The sequence below is a fragment of the Martes martes genome (genome assembly GCF_963455335.1).
Source record: "Martes martes genome assembly, chromosome: 5".
NCBI lineage: Eukaryota > Metazoa > Chordata > Mammalia > Carnivora > Mustelidae > Martes > Martes martes.
The window spans coordinates 162,986,026-163,006,733 of record NC_137892.1 but is presented as its reverse complement, the minus strand read 5'-3'; positions in this window follow the sequence as shown (position 1 = coordinate 163,006,733).

Sequence of the window (20,708 nt, the reverse complement as noted above, 5' to 3'; positions counted from 1 at the left end):
TGTTCCCCCAAATTTACCAATCATTTCTATGTAGTTTCAATGAAAATCTCACCAGACTTTTGTGGAAATTTGACTAACTGATCTGAAAGATGTATATGAAAATGCAAATGACTAGCACTGTGAAACAAAGCAACAAAAAGTGGTGTCATGAATATCAACAACATTGTCAAATAAATTAGTAGAAGGTTGTTGTTTTTGGTACTGTGACTTTAAATTTAATGAATTAATGTGTTGTATATATGAGAAGAAAGCATGTAAAATCATAATAAACAGTTAAAAATGAAAACTACACTTGAAGAACTAAGACCATTTAATTTCATGACTAAGACAAAACTATTGTAATTAGGTCTTATTGGTGTGAAAGAAGAGTTGCTTAGTTTAATGGAACAGATAAAACAGATTGGAAACAAACATGCATACATATAGTCAATGGGTTTTGGCAAGCATGCCAAGATACTTCAATGAGAAAAGAATCATCTTTCTACAAACAGTGCTGGAGAAGTTGTATATTCTATTCACACACACATGCACACTGAACACTAATTCTTATTTAACATATCCACAGGGTCTTACCCCAAATTATAGACTCAAATGCATAACCTCAATCTTTAAATTGTCTGGTAGAAAACACAAGAAAACTGGATAGCTGTACATTAAAAGTAAAACTGTCCCTTATCTTACAGCATTCACAAAAATTAATTCAACATAAGTTATCTACCTAAATATAAAATCCCAAACTATAAAGCTTTTTTTAGAATAAAATATAGAAAGATATTTTCAGGCAACTATTACCTAGAAAGGAAACAAAAGAACCAACCATAAAAGAAAAAGAAATTGATCAATCAAACTTTACCAGATATAAAAACCTGTTCTCATCAAAAGATATTTTTGAGGGAATGCAACAACTCACCAGAGAAGGAGAAAACAAGCACAATACATATGTCCATATTGTGTATAGGTGTTTCATAAATCAATTATAAGAAAAAAACAACAAAAAAAGAGGCATATGACTTGAACATTCCCTTAACAAAAGAAGATAGATGAAATGGCCAGTAAGTTCATCAAAATACGCCCATCACCATACTTTGCTAATGGGAATCTACCACATGTTACCATCTCTTTGGATAATGTTTGGCAGTTGGCAATACGCAGCTTACAGCTATTCTACGGCCTAGCAATTCCACTCTCATGTATTTACCCAGGAGAAGTGAAAGCAGGTATCCGCCAAAGAACTTGCTCAACCATGTTTACTTTGGCTTTATGTGTATACTCAAATACTGGAAGTAACTCAAATAACTATCAAGAGGAGAATGGATAAACAGGTTTGCTCTATTTATGCAACACTTACACTACTTTGTAGTAAAAAATACAAACTTCTGGTGCATATGTCAACATGAATAAATCTCACAAAGTTTATGTTGACTACCAGAAGCCAGATATAAAAGAGTACGCCATGATGATTCCATTCATATGACGCTAAGAACATGCAAAGCAAACCCACGTTGACAGAAATCAGAAGGGCGGTTGCCTATGGGGTGTGTGACAGCATATGAGAAATTTCTGAGGACAAGGGAATGCTCTACCTTTTGACAAGAGTATGAGCTGCACAGGCCCAAGCTCTTAAAAAACCCATTTAAATGTCCACTTCCAATATTCACTGGACTCTGTGCAAATTTCATCTTAGTAGATACATGAATTTAATTACTTCTCCATTCTTCCCGCAATCTGGAGTATCTATGCATCATGTCACACTACCTGTTTCTGAAAAGATAAAAGGTGATACAAATAATGCAGCTTTCTTATTTAAAAACTGTTTCTTTTTCACTTGTTTTAACATTATTAGATTTCCATTTTGGTGAGAATATGATCACCACATTATATGCGTATTTTGTCAATACAGATTATTATCTCTGTACAGTTTAGATTTTTGTTTTACTTTGAAATCTTCACCTGGCATTCATGCTGCTCCTCTGTTGATGTACTTAGTAAGTTTCTTACTTATAACTTTTCCATAGTCCTTAGGTTTGACTTGTCTCTTATAAACAGGATTTAGTTGAACTTAATTCTTTCTTTAGGTGTCCTTGTTTAATTCTTTTGTATTTAGTTTGATAAATAAATACATTTGATCATTTGGATTATTACCTTCTCTTATGGTTTGTTTTTATTAGACTCTATTTGCTGTGTCAGCCTCTAATGATTTCAAAGGTAAAATCTTAACTATTAAAGTCAAGAATGCCTACAGGTTGCTTTTTTTTTCTCCATCAACAAAAAATAAAATTGTATCTACTGTTACGGGAACCCATAAGATGAGAAGTCAGGGACTCTCATTGACCTTCTCCCTACTTCACTTTTAAATTTTCAGTGAGGTTATATTGAGTTATTTTAATCAACATATTATACTTATATTCACATTTTTTTTTTATCAAACCCGTATTTGGTGTTTTTGGACTATAATTTAGCTAGGATACCGTCTGCTGTTGGAGAGTTTAGGATCTGGGCCTGTGTCTCCCAACCTCTGGATTTTAGAAAAGGATTAAAGTAACCATACAGAGACTGTCAACCGTGCAGATTAAACACTAGGGAATTGAATCCGTTTCTTAAATTTTATTAAATAACTTCCGAAAAGTGGTCAAGCAATTCAAATTGCATGTAGATTTTAGTTTAGGAGGAAAAAGTATACTATGCAAGTCACCTATTTCCAAAACTATGAAGACCTGCAGAAATTTAGGCCACATACACGCTTCCGCAGCCAGGCAAAGGCACAGAGAAAGCAGACGGCACGCAGTCGCAGACGCACAGCAAACCACCATGTGACACTGCATTCACTGCCCCATCTGTGACGATGACTACTTCTGCACTGCGGGAAGAAGCGTCCTACCCCAGCAGCTAGGTGTAATAAGATGTCTAATGGCCTATCCGTGTGGAGAAGAGAGGTGGAGTTCGCTGAATTTTTAAATAGAATGACTTTTATAAGAAGTAATTGTTTAAGAAAAATCCCTCCAATGTTGAAGATTAACATCTATCTTCTCCCCTCCTTTGGGCTCCCAGCTTCTCCGGGGTTACAAATAGGACATCAGTGTCTTCATCCATAGTCTCGACACTCTATTTTCATTCCGTGTGGAAGTGCAAGTTCTTGGGAGGTTGATGACACGAGACATTGTTTCTCCTATTTCTAGCACAGAGAAGAAATACAGCCACTACGTGTGGCTTTCCCACTGCATCCTTTCCACTCCTGGAAGAGAGAGAGGCACGGGAGAGGTGGTGCTCGATTTTCAAGAAAAGGAGTCACACATAGATTGCATGTTTGCTAACAGAGCTGATATAGTAAATGTATTCTTGTCTATGAATAAGATAAATCACTAAGTATATATCATTAATAAAGACATATGAGACCTTTCACATTGTGTCAAATTATTACATTACAAAGCTTGAGAGAGAAAGGGCAAGCCGATAAAACTTGAATATGCTAAGTGATTATTAGAGCTGGGTGTGATAATTGAAATTTGCTTTGCAGTAATTTCATTAAAAATTCATAAGTGTTCTGGCTCCTTCCCATCTCTTCCTGGGTTATAAGGAGTCAGTAAAGGATGCTGGGGCTGGACGCACATTGTTGACCACAGTGCTGAGCACAGGACCCAGGTGACCAAGGTGAGGAAAGGTGTGATACGCATTAGCCCACTGCCTGCTTCACTCTTGGGTTTCCGTCTGTTTCCTAGGAGACTGTGTGTCCCTGCCGTTCAGTTTTAAACTCCTGAGCAAGATACTTTTAATTTATAACCTCATAATGCCTTATCCAGTGTTTTGTGCAATGTCGGATACTTGGCAATTATCCTGGACTGATTAACGTTACAAACTATTTCACCTCTTAGGATGATGTATTTTATGATCTATTCAGCTATTATTATTTTTTAAATTACATGTGGGGGGAAGTAACTGTCATTAATGTCTTATCCCTGGTGTCTTCATGAGAAATTTGAGAACCTGGAATGGAGCATGTAAACACCCAGGATATATCATTCGATATAAGAGGCTGGAAGGACATTCTTTCACAAAGGTATACCTTTTGCCATCTCATAGTCATGATCAATACACAAATTTGTTTTGGAAAGCTGTGCATACTGAGTCTGAAAGATCAGTCATGGTTAGAATTCTTCAAAATCCCCTACTTTGTGTTAGGAGGAGTCTTAAGAAGTTTAAAATGCATTTTGCTGAATATATTTTCTTTAAAAAAAAAATAACTCCTGTGTGTTTTAAGGACAACTGACCATGTGTTTTCATCCACTTAAGGTTAGATTACTAAAATGCCTTGATGGTAAGAGCTCTTAGAAACCCAAAAAGCATTAAGAATTTAACCTACTGGTGATTTGAAGCTTTAGCTCAAAAAAGGATAACTCTGTCCACTAAGAGAAAACCAATTAGAATCTCTCATGACTGGGCTTTCCATAAATCTTGAATTTCAAAATGTTTTGATTCTATTACATTCTATAAATGTAATATCCATGGTCATTTTTATCTTAAGGCCCTAGATCCTAGATTTCATGATAGAATGGTATACAAATGCCAATCTATTTAAATCATCCAAAATATGTGTCCTAAGAACAGTGATGTATTCAAGGGACAGGCTTGTAATTGTATATTTAATTGTAATTGTATATCGTGGAAGACAAAGTTGCATCCATTCATAAATTTCTCAAGTGGGATTTGCAACCTTAAGGTCAAGCACTTGACAGATTGGTGCTATTAATGAAATATCAGTTCATATCCCCTATTACTCTATTTTTAACAAAGACTTTACCATAATTTATTTGGCCCAAACTTAGATTTTACTGATTTGCTTTTGGCTTGGTGATATATACTGATGCAAAGGGTTTCTAGAGCAGTCAAAACATAAGGGGCATATTAAATAAAGGTGGAAAATTATTTTAAATTTTGTCACTAATTTTACTTCCCAAGCAAGCACTGATATATAGTTAAGTCAACTTACAAAGTCTTAATAAGTAGGAGCAATATATGTTTATACATATACATATACATATACATATATATATATACACACACAGATATACGTATATGTATGTATACGCATATAATCTCCAATATTCAGTAAGCAAAAATTTAATATGAATTCCCTATCTTGTGAATGTGGGTTACCTTATTTTTCAATCTCTAAAAATTCAGGGGAAACATGCAGAAGCCCACCAGGAAACTGTCATCCTAAGGGACACCTCCTTCAGGGGACTCACGTAATGAACTGGAGGAAAATCAAATTGCTCTCCGACAACCATAGTTAATGTAATTTAACAGGACCAAAAAAAAAAAAAAAGTGTCTTCAAACCAAAGTACGGACTCAGACAATTGTCGTGCTGTCATCTGCTGTTCTCCGAGTCTCCACACTCACGGAAGACTTGCTCAGGCTCTTGGATTACACTTGTCTTTATCCATTATCCTCACCCCAGCTTTCACTGACATCCTTGTTCTAAGAACTGCCATTTTTGCTCCTTACTACTCTCCAAAGCCTACGGAGGACATTCTGCCCATAGGTATGGTCTGTGCTGAGCACACCACACACTCTGCATTTTCTTTTTGTTCGCACGGTGTGTCTAGCAGAGTTGGTAGTTGTCCCTCAGCCAAGAACACTGCTCTGTCTTCACATTCGTGGTAGCCAGCCCGTGCCACCTGCTCTGATCTGCATTTCAGGACATCTTTAACTACTTTGTGTCAGTGACTCCCTTCCTCTGCCCGGCAATATTCCCAAGAATTCATATCACTGTTTTGTTTTTTGTTTGTTTGTTTGTTTGTTTGTTTAAGAAAACTGAGAACAGGGGCGCCTGGGTGGCTCAGTGGGTTAAAGCCTCTGCCTTCGGCTCAGGTCATGATCCCAGGGTCCTGGGATCGAGCCCCGCATCGGGCTCTCTGCTCAGCGGGGAGCCTGCTTCCTCCCCTCTCTCTCTCTGCCTGCCTCTCTGCCTACTTGTGATCTATGTCAAATAAAGAAATAAAATCTTTAAAAAAAAAAAAAAAGAAAACTGAGAACACTTTGGAGAAGAGATGTGTCCATCCCTGCTCCCTTCCCACCTCCAATTTATATCTGCCTTTACTTTTCCTTCTAGTACGTACACTGCTATATGCTTTTATACTCTCAAAGTTCCTTCTATCTAATGGTTCTTCCCAGTCCACATCTTGCTCTCCACATGTTTAACCTACATATATCATTTAAACTTCCCTCCAGGAGGAGTCCTTCACACTCTTGTCTTGAGAATTTGTACAACTTCACGTCTCTATAGTAGATCTGATCCCTGTGCACAATTATCAGTATATAAATCTCTCCTCCATGCATAACCTCTAAAAAAGCCCATGTGCTGCTCAAGGATAAGGGTTATTTCTTACTCACTTTTGTATTCCCTCACTTTCAAATGATGATGACCCCGAAGCTTATTTAATTATGTACTATGAGGACCAAAACTTGGTGTTGTTTAGTGAATGAATGAAGTATAGTGTCTTCTTGAGGTCAAAGAAAGATTGATGCTATTTTAGGGGCTCATTTAGCTGACATAGTGCTTAAGATTTAAACAGATTATAGATCCTGGATATCAACCTTTTGTCTGTACTGTCATTTGCAGATATCTTCTCCCATTCCGTGGGTTGCCTCTTTGAGACTGTGGACTCTGAAAAACAACCTGAGGGTTTTGAAGGGGCGGGGGGTGGGAGGTTGGGGGAGCCAGGTGGTGGGTATTAAGGAGGGCACATATTTCATGGAGCACTGGGTGTGGTGCAAAAACAATGAATACTGTTATGCTGAAAAGAAATTAAAAAAATATTTAAACAGATTATTGAACATCAATCACTGTATTTCCAGAGGTAAGAATGCTCTTATTTTAACCAACCTGTACTTCCTCATTGACACATAGGTCATCTTTCTCAGGTCACTTGCTCCCTGTCTGTTTGCTAGCTATCCAAACCCCACATGGTTCTCCCTTTCTCCTACTCGGAAGAGGTCTTCCTCAACTTACCATGATTTTTTTTTTTCTTCTCTTTCTACAGTTTCTTTCTGGGTTATCTAATCCAACCTCTTGATCTCTTCTCTGCAGTGACCTTAAATTCACACCCTTGCCTTTATTTCCTTCCCGGATTGTCTGTCTACTAAATAACTCTACCGGATGAGCAGAAAATCTCTAACTCAATCCACGTAAAACACAGAAGACTCCACAGAGAAGCTGTGGACCCACTGCCCAAGGACATAGGGCACAGGTTTGTTGAGACTTGGGCATGAGTCTCGAGATCTGAGTAAACTCCAAAATGTCTCTAAGTTTGTCGTGTCATGTAAAAATGTGAGTACCATTGGCTGTCGCAAGATAGGTTGCTGCGAGTGTCCAAGCTAATAACCACACATAGTGCCTGGAGGGACCCGACCCCTAAGTGGGTCAGCAAGGGACAGCTCTTATTGGCAAGCATTCAAGTCTCTGTTGTCTGATTTCCCTTAGACCTGAAGGGTGTCATGGTCCTAGAAAGAGTTACTTGAATGTGTCCATTACAAAATGTTACACATTTGCCTTATTTTCTAGTCTGAATAAATCGTAGCAGCAATCTTTAACATTATATTGTTTAAGAACACCATAGCTAAGTTTTACCAAATCTGCTAGAATTGAACAATCATTTTCAAATCCTTCACCTTTCTTTCAGTTTTTAATGTTATTCAAATACATATACCTTATTTTCATTTATTTAAGTGTTTTAATAAAATGCATATAGGTAAGATATATTACACTGTGTTTTGATATACATATGCATAGCAATCACACAGATTTTAGAAAATCCTAGTCCAGTCAATAATTAACATTTTAAACCCCAACAATTCTCCCTACCATAGTAAATACAGCATCTTCTCTATAACCGAGACCAAAAATGACTGAAGGCGATTTCAGAGGTCAGACTCTGAGACTCTATCTGGCTCTGCTCCTGACATGGGGACCCTTGGTCTGTAGGTTTGAGCTGGTTGAGCAGAAAGTCTCCTATGAAAAGCACAGGATAGGTCACACCTGCAAACACTCAGAAGGTGGTGCAGGGAGGGTAGTCCCAGTGGGGAAAGAGTGGAGGTGGGTCTGTGGGCATCTGAGCCTCTCCACAGCACTTGAGCTGTAAATGATAAAACTTACCTGGAAAAGTTGTTGGGAGGATTCCTTTGGACCATATAGGTTAAGAAGTAGTTTAGTGCCTGGAACACAATCAACTCTCAAGGGTGCCTAACTGTTGCCCTTTCTTCCTCCTGCCTAATTCTCTTAACTCCAGCGGCACTAATGCAATTACTGCCACTGACCCAGTCCCGGGACAATGGCATCAGCCGCAGTCATATTTATGTACGAGTTCAATAAGCAACTGCTTTTCTTCTAAAATTTACCTAAAAGCTGCTATTTCATGCTAAGTGTCCCCTTAGGAGATGAAAAAAAAATTATTCCTACTTTAAAAAATAATGTTTTCATTATAGGAAATTCTTCAAAACTGGTCCTTGCTGTTTTTCACTACCGGAAAACGTACCATTTTTTGTTTGTTTGTTTGTTTTACTAATTATGCCTGGTTATTAAATTAAGGGGGAAAATATCATTTAGTGGTCACTATTTCAACTGTACCATGTTGATATAACTATTTCCCTATTTTTGTATTTTTATATTTATTAAACACTTTATATAAAAAGTAATACTATAATAAAACAAACAGAATCATTTCTTCATTATTTCCATTGAATATATTTCTATCAGGGGAATTACTGATTCCATGTAGATAACATGTACATTTTAATATGCATATATTTTTGGATACCTTGCTAAATTGATTTTTGAAATGTACCAATTTTTATTCACACCAGCAGTCTCTAAAGGAGGCTCTCGTCCTGAGCCCTTCCAGTATCAAGTAGTATAATATTCATGCTTTATTAATTTGATATGTTGAAAAATATTTTATTTTTGTTTCGATCTATTTTATTGCTAGAGATATGAAAGCATTTTTATGGTTATTTCTATTTTTCACTTTTTCTTCAGTAAAATTGCATAAAATGTATATTCATTTTATTTTCCCCATTTTATATTGGGGATTTTAGTGACAATCATATAGGTACTTAACTGCTTTTGTATATTGAGGAAATTTCCCATTGTCATATTTGTTACAGAGGTGGTTTCACAGTGTTTCCCTTTTAATTTTACTGTTGCCATAAATATATCTTTCCAGTCTCTAAGACACATTAGTGGTTTCCTTCCTTAGAAAATGTTCCCTCTGGGGGCGCTGCATGGCTCAGCGTCTGTGTCTGCCTTTGCTCGGGTCATGATCCTGGGGTCCTGGGGTGGAGCCCCACATCTGGCTCCCTGTTCAGTGGGGATTCTGCTTCTCCCTCTCCCTTTGTCTCTCTCCCCACACTCCCGCTATCTCCTCTCTCTTTCTCAAATAAATAAAATCTTTGGGAAAAAAAAAAAAAAAAGAAGAAGAAGAAAGAAAAGTTAAAAAAAAAAAAAAAAAAGAAAGACAATGTTTCCTTGGGGCATCTGGGTGGCTCAGTGAGTTGGGTGTCTTCCTTCAGCTGATGTCAGGATCCCTGGGTCCTGGGATAGAGGCCTGCATCCTGCACCGGGTTCCTCGCTCAGTGGGGAGTCTGCTTCTCCCTCTTTCTCTGCTGCTCCCTTGCTTATCTATTAGAGAGATAGATGCTCTCTCTCTAATAGATAAATTTAAAAAATTATAAGAAAATGTTTCCTCATCAAGAGTTCAGGTAATTACTGGACCCTGTGCTTATTTAACATGTGGTTTAATTTTTACATATGTCTTTATAATGTAATTAAAATTTGCTTGGGTTTTCACAGGAGGTGAATGTCTATTTTCTTTAAAGTTTACAAAGCATGGGACAGTCCTGTGCATTGTCAGTGCCTCAGCTGCACGTCCACACCACTGCGTGTCCACCCCGCCGAGTGTCCCCCCTGCTGAGTGTCCACACTGCTAGTATCTACCCCGCTGAGTGTCCACCCCGCTGAGTGTCCACCCCGCCGAGTGTCCACCCCGTCGAGTGTCCACACTGCTGTGTCCAACTGCTGAGCATCCACACTGCTAATGTCCACGTCGCTGTGTGTCCACACTGCTAGTGTCCACACTGCTGAGTATCCACACCACTAAGAGTCTATACCGCTATGTGTCCACACTGCTGAGACTCCACACCACTACGTGTCCACCTGCTGAGTGTCCACACTGCTAGTGTCCATGCTGCTGTGTGTCCACACCGCTGAGAGTCTATACCACTGGGTGTCCACACTGCTGCATGTCTACACCACTGTGAGTCTACACCGCTGAGTGTCCATACCGCTGAGTGTCCACACTGCTGAGAGTCTACACCGCTGCATATCCACACTGCTGAGTGTCCACACCGCTGTGAGTCTACACTGCTGAGTGTCTACACCGCTGCGTGTCCACCTGCTGAGTGTCCACACTGCTCTTCTGTAGTGGTCAAGGCTTCTCCGTGAGGCTCTGGGCTCTGGTCAGTGATTCCGAGTCAGGTTTTATGTTTGTTGTTTGGCCGAAGCCTCAGTCACCGCCTGAACACCAACAAGGCTGTTTCGTTGGAATTCCGATGAGTTCCAAGAAAGAGGCCCTGAATTGAAATCCATGGATTGTGCTGTGGCCCCAGAGGGTCTCTCCGACGGGGGTCTTCCGAAGGCTGTTTGCTGGAATCCAGGACTGTGGGGTCAGACGTGCCTGCTCGACAAAACGCACTTTCTCAGCACAAGTAAACTAGTCAATAAGTTAATGGCATGAATCGATGGGAAAGATTTGAAAGAGATCTTAATTAAAGAAACAGCTGCTGATACAAATTATGTTTCCGATGTATCGACAGAGCAGGGGCGGGGCTGGTCCGGAGCCGGGCTGAGAGCAGTGGGCAGGAGGGTCGTGGCTTTTCAGGAGCCGAGCCCCTTCCACAGCTCCTGACATTTGTTCCCGGACAGATAGGGACTATTGAATGGATCACAGTGAGCCCAGACACATATTCGTACGATGATGGAGCCCCCAGTGTCTAATTATCCGCCCCATGTTTACCTGTTAAACTGTGCGTCCATGACTAGAATTCTCTGTCCCTTCATTTTAAAACAGATATTTTTTACACTTTCTAGTCTATCAAAATAACCAAATAATGAAGTAGGTCTATAGTACGACTCAGGAAAGATCATTTTATTCCTCTCATTATTATGTGATAAGGGTTTTCCTAATGAGCTAAACAAATGTGTCACTGAGAAGCTTCATAAACCTTTGTTGTGCACAGAAGCGTCGGCTCAGGGCTGCACCCACACATCCGAGGGAGAATAATTACGTAGTCTTAGAGAAAAGAAGATCGAAAAACTGCTCGGGTGAAAAAGAAATGTAAAGGAGGTGAGAGGCGGGATGTGGGTGAGGGGAGGGTGCGGAGGGAAAGGGGGCAGGGAAGGAGGAGCCCTGTCCTGTGTCAAGACACCACGGCCACCTCGAGTCAAAGGCCAGAGTCCCCGGGCGGTTTCCTCCAAGAGGCGGCTTAAAGAGGCATCCATCTGTGATGTCCGCAGTGCTCAGCACAGAGCTAATGGACCCTCACGGATCAATATGCAGACTCGCCCACTGTAATGTCTGAAAACCCACTGCTCCAGCAGCCTCTGCGGGCCACCAGGAGCAGCGGACGGGAAGCCACCCACCGCCCGCCGCCGCTCAGAATGATGCTGCTTCTCCTCCCCTCGGCTCTTTCGCTGTGGGAAAGGAGCTGGAGAGGTCACAGAAGAGCAGCCCGCTGGCGGCAGCACCCCACAGTCTGTCTGTCTTACATATCAGAGTGTCAACGAAGTCACGAGCATCTCGGCCCCATGGCATTGTCATTTGGGGGTGTGCAGGGGGAGAGCTGGGAATGCAGGTGTGAGCTCAGACTTCTCCAGCCACCGTGAAGCACCACTAGCGCGTGTGTAAGGCAGCTAGGAATCCTCCCATACAGCTAGGGTTTAGAGCACGAGAGGGTTTCAGTGGTTTGTGGCAAAGTGTTGGTGACTTAGAAGATGTCAGTGATGATGATCTCCGATTATTAATTACATCTTTTGGATGCACCTGGGTGGCTCAGTCGGTTAAGTGTCTTCCTTTGGCTCAGGCTTTTGCTCAGGTCATCATCCCAGCCAGGGTCCTGGGATCGAGTCCCTCACGGGGTTCCCTGCCCAATGGGACCGACCTTCGTCTCCCTCTGCCTACCCCTCCCCCTGCTTGAGTTCTCTCTCTGTCAAATAAATAAGTAAAATCTTTTAAAAAATGAAAACTGAATTAAATCAAATCTTTTTGAAATAGGGGAGGGTCAGTACCAGAAATTTAGGATATGTTCGTGTGACATTAGGCTGATGATAAATGTGCCCAGTTAGGTACATTATTACAGGTCATTCTGGATAGCCTAACTGGCCCTTACTGTGAGCACGTCCCGAGGGGGCCTGATTTCCGCGCCCATCAGCAGACTGGGAAGGAGGACTGGGAACCTGATTCTGTATTCAACTTGTATTTTGCCTTCTCTGCTTTCTGGGGATAAGAGGAAAATGAATCTAAAGTTAGGAGTAGAAGGGAGTTGAGGGAACTCGGAGGGAGACGAATCATGAGAGACTGTAGGCTCGAAAACAAACTGAGGGTTTTGGAGGGGACGGGGTGGGAGGTTGGGGGAGCCTGGTAGTGGGTATTAAGGAGGACACAGAGTGCATGGAGCCCTGGGTGTGGTGCATAATCAATGAATTCTGGAACACTGAAAAGAATTTTATAAAAAATGCAAAAAAAAATAAAGTTAGGAGTACAGAAATCTTGTTTTTTTCTTTTTTAATATTTTGCTGTTAATTCCGAGACGGACTGAAGTTCATTTCTTTCTTCAGTAGCAGAAGAGAAAGACCACTGAGCACGATCCCATGGCTTCTGTTCTTACATCACAGCTGAGAGACTGAGAGAAGCCTGCTCTCCATCACGCTTCGTAAATCCACATGCAGCCCAGAGCCCGTCTCTGCAGACTGACCGTGGAAGGATGAACGTGACCGGCCTGCTGTGCTGGAAGGAGGAAATCCTGTCCTGAAGGAAAAGCACATACTCTATCCACATATCAGACATGTGTTGTGTATTGAGGAATCTAATCTGCTCAGGGGTCTCTTCTTCAGAGCATCCGGGCTTGGGTCCCAGCCAGGTGAGAAGCTCACAGGCCCCCAGCTCCGCAGGACGACCCAGCCACGGCAGCCCCGTTACACCGCACACGTGGCCCACGAACGCTCAGCCTGGATTCCCAAGCCATTGCCGGGGTCGTTGCCACGGACGGGGGCGTGGCCCGCATCCCCCAACACGCTCCTGTCTGACATCCCTCAGCAGGAGCAGTCGGTGGAATATTCGAGAACGCGGGTTTGGGGCCAGTTCGCGCAACCCTGGTCTCCTCATTTCCCCATCGCTTCCCGTTATGGAAAATCACTCTCACTCCCAAATGACGTTTGAGTACACGGGTAACAAAGTCCTAATGTGGATGTATAAATTCCGATCTGTTAGGCTCAGAAGTGAGGCAGGGAGATGAGCTTGATAAATGTCTCCGTGTGGGCGCCCTATGTGATATTACGCCAATAAATCATGGAGCTTGAAGGTCACAACATCCGTTCTACTGAACCCCTGCCTGTTTAACTCGGCTCCGGACCCTGTGAGCAGTGAGTGGAGTACCTCGACGTGGGGATACGCTCACCACAGGGCTGGTGATGGATGCAGAGCCCCCCCCCAAGGGGGAGGCCTCCTGCCCTCCCTCCCTTTACTCACAGACCCCCAACTCAAGATGAGAACGAGAGGGTGGCAGAGATCACATGGTATTTGGGGGTTGCCTTGCTTAAAAGGAAAAACCACTCTCTAATCACCCATTAGCCTCACCCAGATCTTACATTTAAAAATTGTGTTTCATAATATTAGCATTGCGCTTACTGCTTTCAAAATTCAGTTTGAATAAGTATCTCAAAAGAGGGAAGAGTAGCAGAAGGGGTAAACGCTCACTGACCCTTAACAAGTCCTCTCTGAGCATGTCAGACCGTGAGGAGGGAGGGGGGAGCTTTCGTACCTGAGGGGCCAACCTCCTGGGAGGTTCGGGAAGATACATGTGAGTTTTTCTCTTTTTTGTTTTCTTAACTTTTTTCCCCCTCCAATCTGCAGGAACTGAGGGGTAAATGCCGGCGCTAGCATGTGAATCAGTCAGCCACACCTGCCCGATGGGGGATGTTTCTAGAGCAGAAAGCAAAGAAAGCTCTGTACATGGAAAACCAAGCCCTGTTCTCATTTCCGGTTCTGCCACGGATATGCGACGTGGATTTGGGCAAATCATTCCATTCCTCAGAGCCCAAGAATCCCACCATTTAAAAGGTGGCAAATGGTAATAATCACTATCAGCATGTTCCATAAAGAAAATATATTTACTCTTACATTAGTGAAAAATTAATAGCTATAATTTATACGTATGTGTACATAACACACACACATCATGTTGAACCCTTCCCAAGAAACGTATCATTTAAATGCAAATTGCTATTACTGTTTTGTAAATAATTTGAGGATAAATAACGGCTGTCATAAGGGAAAAAATATGTCTCCCCCATACGTTTTATAACTTGCGATAATTAAGGTGTGTATATAATTTGCGTTTACATTGGATGATTCTTTTTCTTATGATTTCTATTATAAAACGCCAACTGTTATTTGGAACGGTTTAATTGGATAATTTATTTCAGACCACTTGAGCCCTAAAAGTGCTGCCGAAGACATGAGCAGCGGGGTCGGAGGGAAAGGAGCGAGAAGGGAGGTCGCAGAGACAGTGGCAGGGAGCTGCGCTCACAGGCTGCATGAACTGTATCTCCCATGTGGGGGTCCTTTTGTTGGGAAGAGTAATAGGCACATTTTCCAAAATTCCACCATTTGAGGCCATCCTGCCTGGGGCGATTCATCGATGGCTCGGTGTTGAAAGCAAAGGGCATTCAACTTTAGGAGTCTGAGATCTGTCTCCAGTCTCAGAGGGCGGGGACCCACATCAGGATTAGAGGTGATCAATCAATCAATCATAGATCAATAAAAAAATACACATGAGAGAAAGTCACCATCAGTTTCATTTATATAAAGCCATATAACTGGCTTGACTGCTCACCGTGGCAGAATCCACGGTACAATGGCTGTTTTGACAAGGGAGCTTAATTCTTACGAAGACCGAGCTGATAACCTGCATGGACGTGTGACGGAACTGGTCCTTACTCATCAAACATTTTCTTGTAATGACAGCTTGATGGGCCCTGTTCCTCTCTGACTTCACAGATCAGATCGGAGGCCATCCCCGTGTCTCCTGCACAGAGACAGCTGTTGCGAACTCCTCGTCCCCTTTCCCGGAGGGGACCACCGGAAGGGCAGTGGTCTCGGGCAGGGAGTGAGCTCATCCTTGGGGAGAACGTGGGCATCTCTGGGGGATCAGGGAGCACCCCGTCGAGGATGCACACACGCTCACACATACCTTAAGATGCAGACGCGTCCTCGGGACACACCCCCCCACCCCTGGAACCATCGCCCCTCCCGCACTCACATCCTACAGGGGTCGTCACATGCCTTGAGGGCTCAGGTTGCAAAACTAACAAGCAGCAACACCTGAGAACCAGGCTCCCAGGACTGCAGCTGGACCCGCCTCCGCCAGACGTTCTGGTGGTGCCCAAGGCCCAGCCATAACCCTTCCCACAGCAAGCGACACACTGCCCACAGCGGAGGTGGTAGGGGCCCCCCTGGCTTTGTTCCTTAAAGCCCCGCATGGGGACTGGCGATTATCAGCTCCGTTTCAGGTGAGGACACCAAAGCTGAGGGGACGGGACAGGGTCAAGTTCACTGAGGGCATCCTTCAGCGGGTCCTGAGCCGCACCACCATTTTTAACAAGGAGTGCTCAATTCCATTAATGGGTTCGGTGAATTCATCACAGTTTTTAAGGAACCTGAAGAAACACTGAATACCAGAATAGGGTGTGGATTCCGTTAAAACGCACACTTGCTCACAAGCAACCCACGGACACACACATATACAAAATGCCCCCAATACCTTGGGTTTATTGATTTATTTAGTCTTTATTTCCTCTCCATTTCAATCCACAAAAATAAACATTCATGTCTGTCAATGCTTGAAAGTGCATTTCTTCCCGTTGCATATCTTTCAAGACCGTGAAGAAACAGTTCAGGACTGTTTTTAATGTTTTTATTATGTAAATAAAATGGAGAATTGAAAGTTACACTGCAGGGATCCTGGTCCGGGTTTTGGACCCCACTCTTTGACCTTGGCACAAGTTTGCCAGGTGGCCGCCACAGAGTTTCTCTGGCACAGTGCAGGCAGCAGGGAAGAGCAGGGGCGGGGGCCAGGCCAGCTGCACGCTCCGATCTGGAGAGACACCCGGGAGCTCTATTCTCGAATCTCCTTGTGTCCGGCAGGTCGGCAACTCAGGGGGAATGGGTCCCGTTCTGGGTCTGCTTCTCAGGTGCCATTGCAGGTGACACCCCCATGCTCCTGGCCCCTGTAGCGTCTGGCTGTGGCACTGGGTTAGATGTCAGGAAGGGTTTCAGGGCACGTGCGGCCATGTTCCTGTCACCGGTATCCCATCACCTCCCACTCCAGCCTATTCTATCCTGACGCTTGCCCTTGAAGTCAGGAATCAAAAACCTCAACCAAGGGCAGCAGAGATGAGGAATACTTTAATGAATCAACTCCTGGCTGTCCCTGGATGATGTCCAGGTCCTGTCTGGGGATGCTATGTGTTCCTGCCTCCTCCAGCTCCCGTCTGCATGGACACCTGCTGCTCAGGCCCTCAGTGACCGTCCCCCAGGGTCCTGTAGTTAACAGTCACCGGATGGTCTTCATAGTCTGACATTCAGAGCACGTCTGAGCATCCAACACCTTCAAACCTCGAACAGTTCATCGCTACTTTTCTGAAGCCTTTTCTCTGGGGCGCATTTCCGTACCAACTGTGCCGGACTGGGGTGAAGTGCCAATAAAGCAATGACTCAATAAGGAAGAAGCCGTCCTTTTTTAATGACACATACGGCGGCTTCACCCAATGAGGGGAAGTCCCCTTCGGCATACACCTGACCCCTGCACCAGTTTTGAGCACAGTAAGTAGAGAGAAGGGAGAAATCAAGTTAGTGTGGAAGTGTGGTGCACCCGAATGACTTCTCACGAATCTGGTGGCTCCGCTGACTGATCGTGTAAGTGAATTCTAAGAGGAGGGGGATGACATGTGTATTATTGTCCGTGTCCAGCTGAGAAGTGGCAGATGAATTGTTCCTACCTTGACTCAAATGATGTCCCGAAGTATGTTCAAATGCATATGTTAAACTCATGTGCTGAGAGGGCAGCAGAATGGGACAAGTTATAAAAGCAAGGCATCTGTTTTTAAACAAACATCCTACGAAGTAAAATAAAGCATCTGGATAGTTACTGGTATCTGTGATCAATAATTTCCCGGCAGTGTGTCCAATACGGGCTCTATCCGTCTGAAGATTGTAAACTCCTTGTAGCCAAGGCTCCTCAGGGTTCGGTCCACGGTGGCTCGGTTGGAGTGAGGATGGATGCGCAACTGAGCCGTCCAGGGGAAAGGAGGAGAGGCCTGCACGCCGCCATCCCAGGAGAGGGGCCGCACACGGACCTGCCCGAGCATTGCAAGTGACAGTTCCTCCACGTGTTTTTGGTCATCATTCCACATTCGACCCCATCGACGCGCTGGGGTGCCTGTAAGCAACAGGGAGAAGATGCTGCTGTTCGACCTGGTCCGCAGAAACGTCTCACTCAGAAAGACGGACGGAAGTGGGGACGCACTTCTGCACCTTTGAAATAACTCATTCTGGAGGAGAACAGAACAAAACGAAACCCTCCGAATGAGGCCCACAGCATCTTATCAGAAACTACTAACGTTTTCAACAAATCAAATACTAAGTCCTGACTTTCTTCATTCACAAAAGCCCCTGGAAACTTCCTCAGGAAACAGTTGGTGTGGATGCCTCAGTGCGCAGGAGATATGGGGAGCCCTGAACACGGCAGCAGCGAGTCCCGACGCTCTCCTGGAGCGAGGCTGAGGGCGGCGCGGATGAAGCCCGGAAAGAAAACCTGGACCCGTAAGGCTCACTAGGGGCCCCGCGGCCTGGGTGGACGCCGCCCCGCGGACCCCAGTGCCGTCCAGCCGCTGATGCCACCACCGCTGGCCACCAGTCGCGTCCGACCACGGCCTTTCGCCCCCCGCCATGGCTCCAGCGGGGTGCTCAGGTCTACTGGGCACGGCGCCCCCGCCGAGAGGTCGCGGGCGCCCGGCTCTGGCAACGCGCCACCGCGCGCACTGAGAAGGGGTTTTCAGTCTGCCCTCCCCGTGCCTGCCCCAGTCCCCTTGGGGATGCGGAGCACAGGCCGGGTGGGGGGAGCTCCTGGATTTCCGCTCACCCTTCGACTTCCCTCCTGCTCCTCAGAGACAGGCTCTGGAGGGAAGGGAATGGTCAGCAGAGCCCACGCCGGGAGAGGGGACGCGTCGGGTGGTGTCCGCAGGGGCCAGGCCTTCTCAGGCAACGGGGCGGAACGACAGGCCTGGCGCGGGAGAGCCCAGCCGCGGTCCCTGGGGCCCCGCATCCGTCCGCAGGTGCGCGGTGTCCGCCTGGCCACTCGCCCTCCCCGCACACCTGCGCAGCCCGCGGCACCTGCGCGTCCGCACGTGCCTTCCAGGAGCCCCGGGGCTCGGCAGAGGTTGCACGAGGCGGCGGCCTGGCTCTCACGTGGGGAAGGGATTTTCCGGTTTCCCGTTCTTCGAGCGAGGGCGTCCACAAAGGGCCAGCGTCCCTCGGGAGGCGCGGCCACCCTCCCTCCCGCAGCCACCTCTGACGAACTGGAGGTAATCAAGTGCCTGGTGTAATCCTGATAAAACTCCGGCGACGGAGCTCTGAGCAAGGTCTGCATAGAATTTTTATTTATTTATTTATTTTATTTTTTTTCAGACAGCCAGATTATTCAAAATTATGGCAATCGGACGCGGGTGAGGAAGAAAAATGATGATATGCTTTACAGAAACCACTTAAATGCCACACGTCTCGATAATGTAATGTCTCCACAACTGTTTCTGTTTAAAGCTAATAAAAGTAAACATAAGACATCCCCGTGCTTTCCTATCAAATTTATTACTTTGAGCGACAAAATGACAAAATGATTAGCAGTTAATAAGGCCTTGGCTTAAAAGATTGACTGACATTGCATTACTCATTTAATTTCCGCTTCTCTGAGCTTTTTTTCCTCTTCCTTCCAGCACGGAGGGAATTAATATTATCACATCAAAGGCTTTCCTTTAAATGGGGAGAAAAATCATTTAAAAGGACACAGGCTGTGATTATTCAGACTGGCTTATTTGCACCTTGCATATATAACAATATCATGGAACAACTTCATTTCACTCCAATCGCTGCCAGTCACTAATAGAAGAAATTTGCTCCCCTTCTATCAGCACCATTGTGTCCCGCGGCGGGGGGAGGGGCGTGGAAGGCGAGATCTGATAAGAAGCCTATGAACCCAACAAGGGCCGGGCCTCCTGACAGAAGACGGATTTCTGGGCTAATGCTCAGTATGTAAATTCTCCTCCTCCCGTCTTCTTCCCTTTGCTTCCTTCCACTCCGTTCCTATTCCATTCTTCACTTTTTCCTCGAGAACCGGCCGCCCAGAGACATAACTGCCAACCTTCCCTGGGCTTCAGGATAGAATTACGTGACGCAGTTTAGTATTTTACTCCCTGCTTTGCTGAGCCTTGGCAGACAAATTATGCCAGGGCTGATTTAATACCCAAAGAAGTATGTCATATTCTCACAGAATCGTTGTATCAGTGGCTGAGACTGCGAGGAACCCAATGTTTGGCCCAAGGGCCAGCCAATGATCTACGAGCATTTAGGTCTTGACAGATGGAAAGACTGCCCTCTCTAACTGCAATTGTGTTAGAGCACGCATGAGAAACAGCTCGCTTGTCAAATGGTATTCTTTCTTCCAGAAAGATGAGGGGGGTGTGTGCTGACCAGTGGGCGGAGGGGTGCTTCGAGAGGGCAGGGAAGTGGTGACTAGGGCCCAGAAGATGAGGCATCCATCACCAAAGTCAGGAGGCAGAACTTGGTTACCCAGGCTCCAGGTGGATCAAATCCTGGGGGTCCTGGGGGAGGATGGGGAGGCCAGCAATCAAGGGATATTGGAACAGAGTGCCCCCATGTCAAAAGGCTGGAAGACAAGCCTTGTTAATTCAGGAAACCGCAGAGTGGAATTAGTCCAGGCGCTGGTGGAAAGCGGCGCTGCCGTATTGTGCCGGTGAGATAAATTTCCCCTCGCCGGCCGACATGCCGGCCACTGACAGGACACTGCTGTGCGTGGTTCATTAAAATGTCCAGCTCACAGGAAATTTTAAAAATTTATAACGCTTCCTATGGATGGTGGGGTCAAGTTCAATGGGCAGGAAAAAACAGTAAAATAGCTTGGGGAATTATTCATAGATTACTATTCCAACAAGTTAGAATTTTAAACAAAAATTAAGACCACGGTAATGTCTTCTGAATTATAATCCTAAATCACAGAGGTAGACCAAATTTCTTCCCTTCTTGGTGCAGATCTCTGTGCTTGATGTGAGCGTGTCGATAAGACGGCCCGTGTGGTGCCGGTAGCA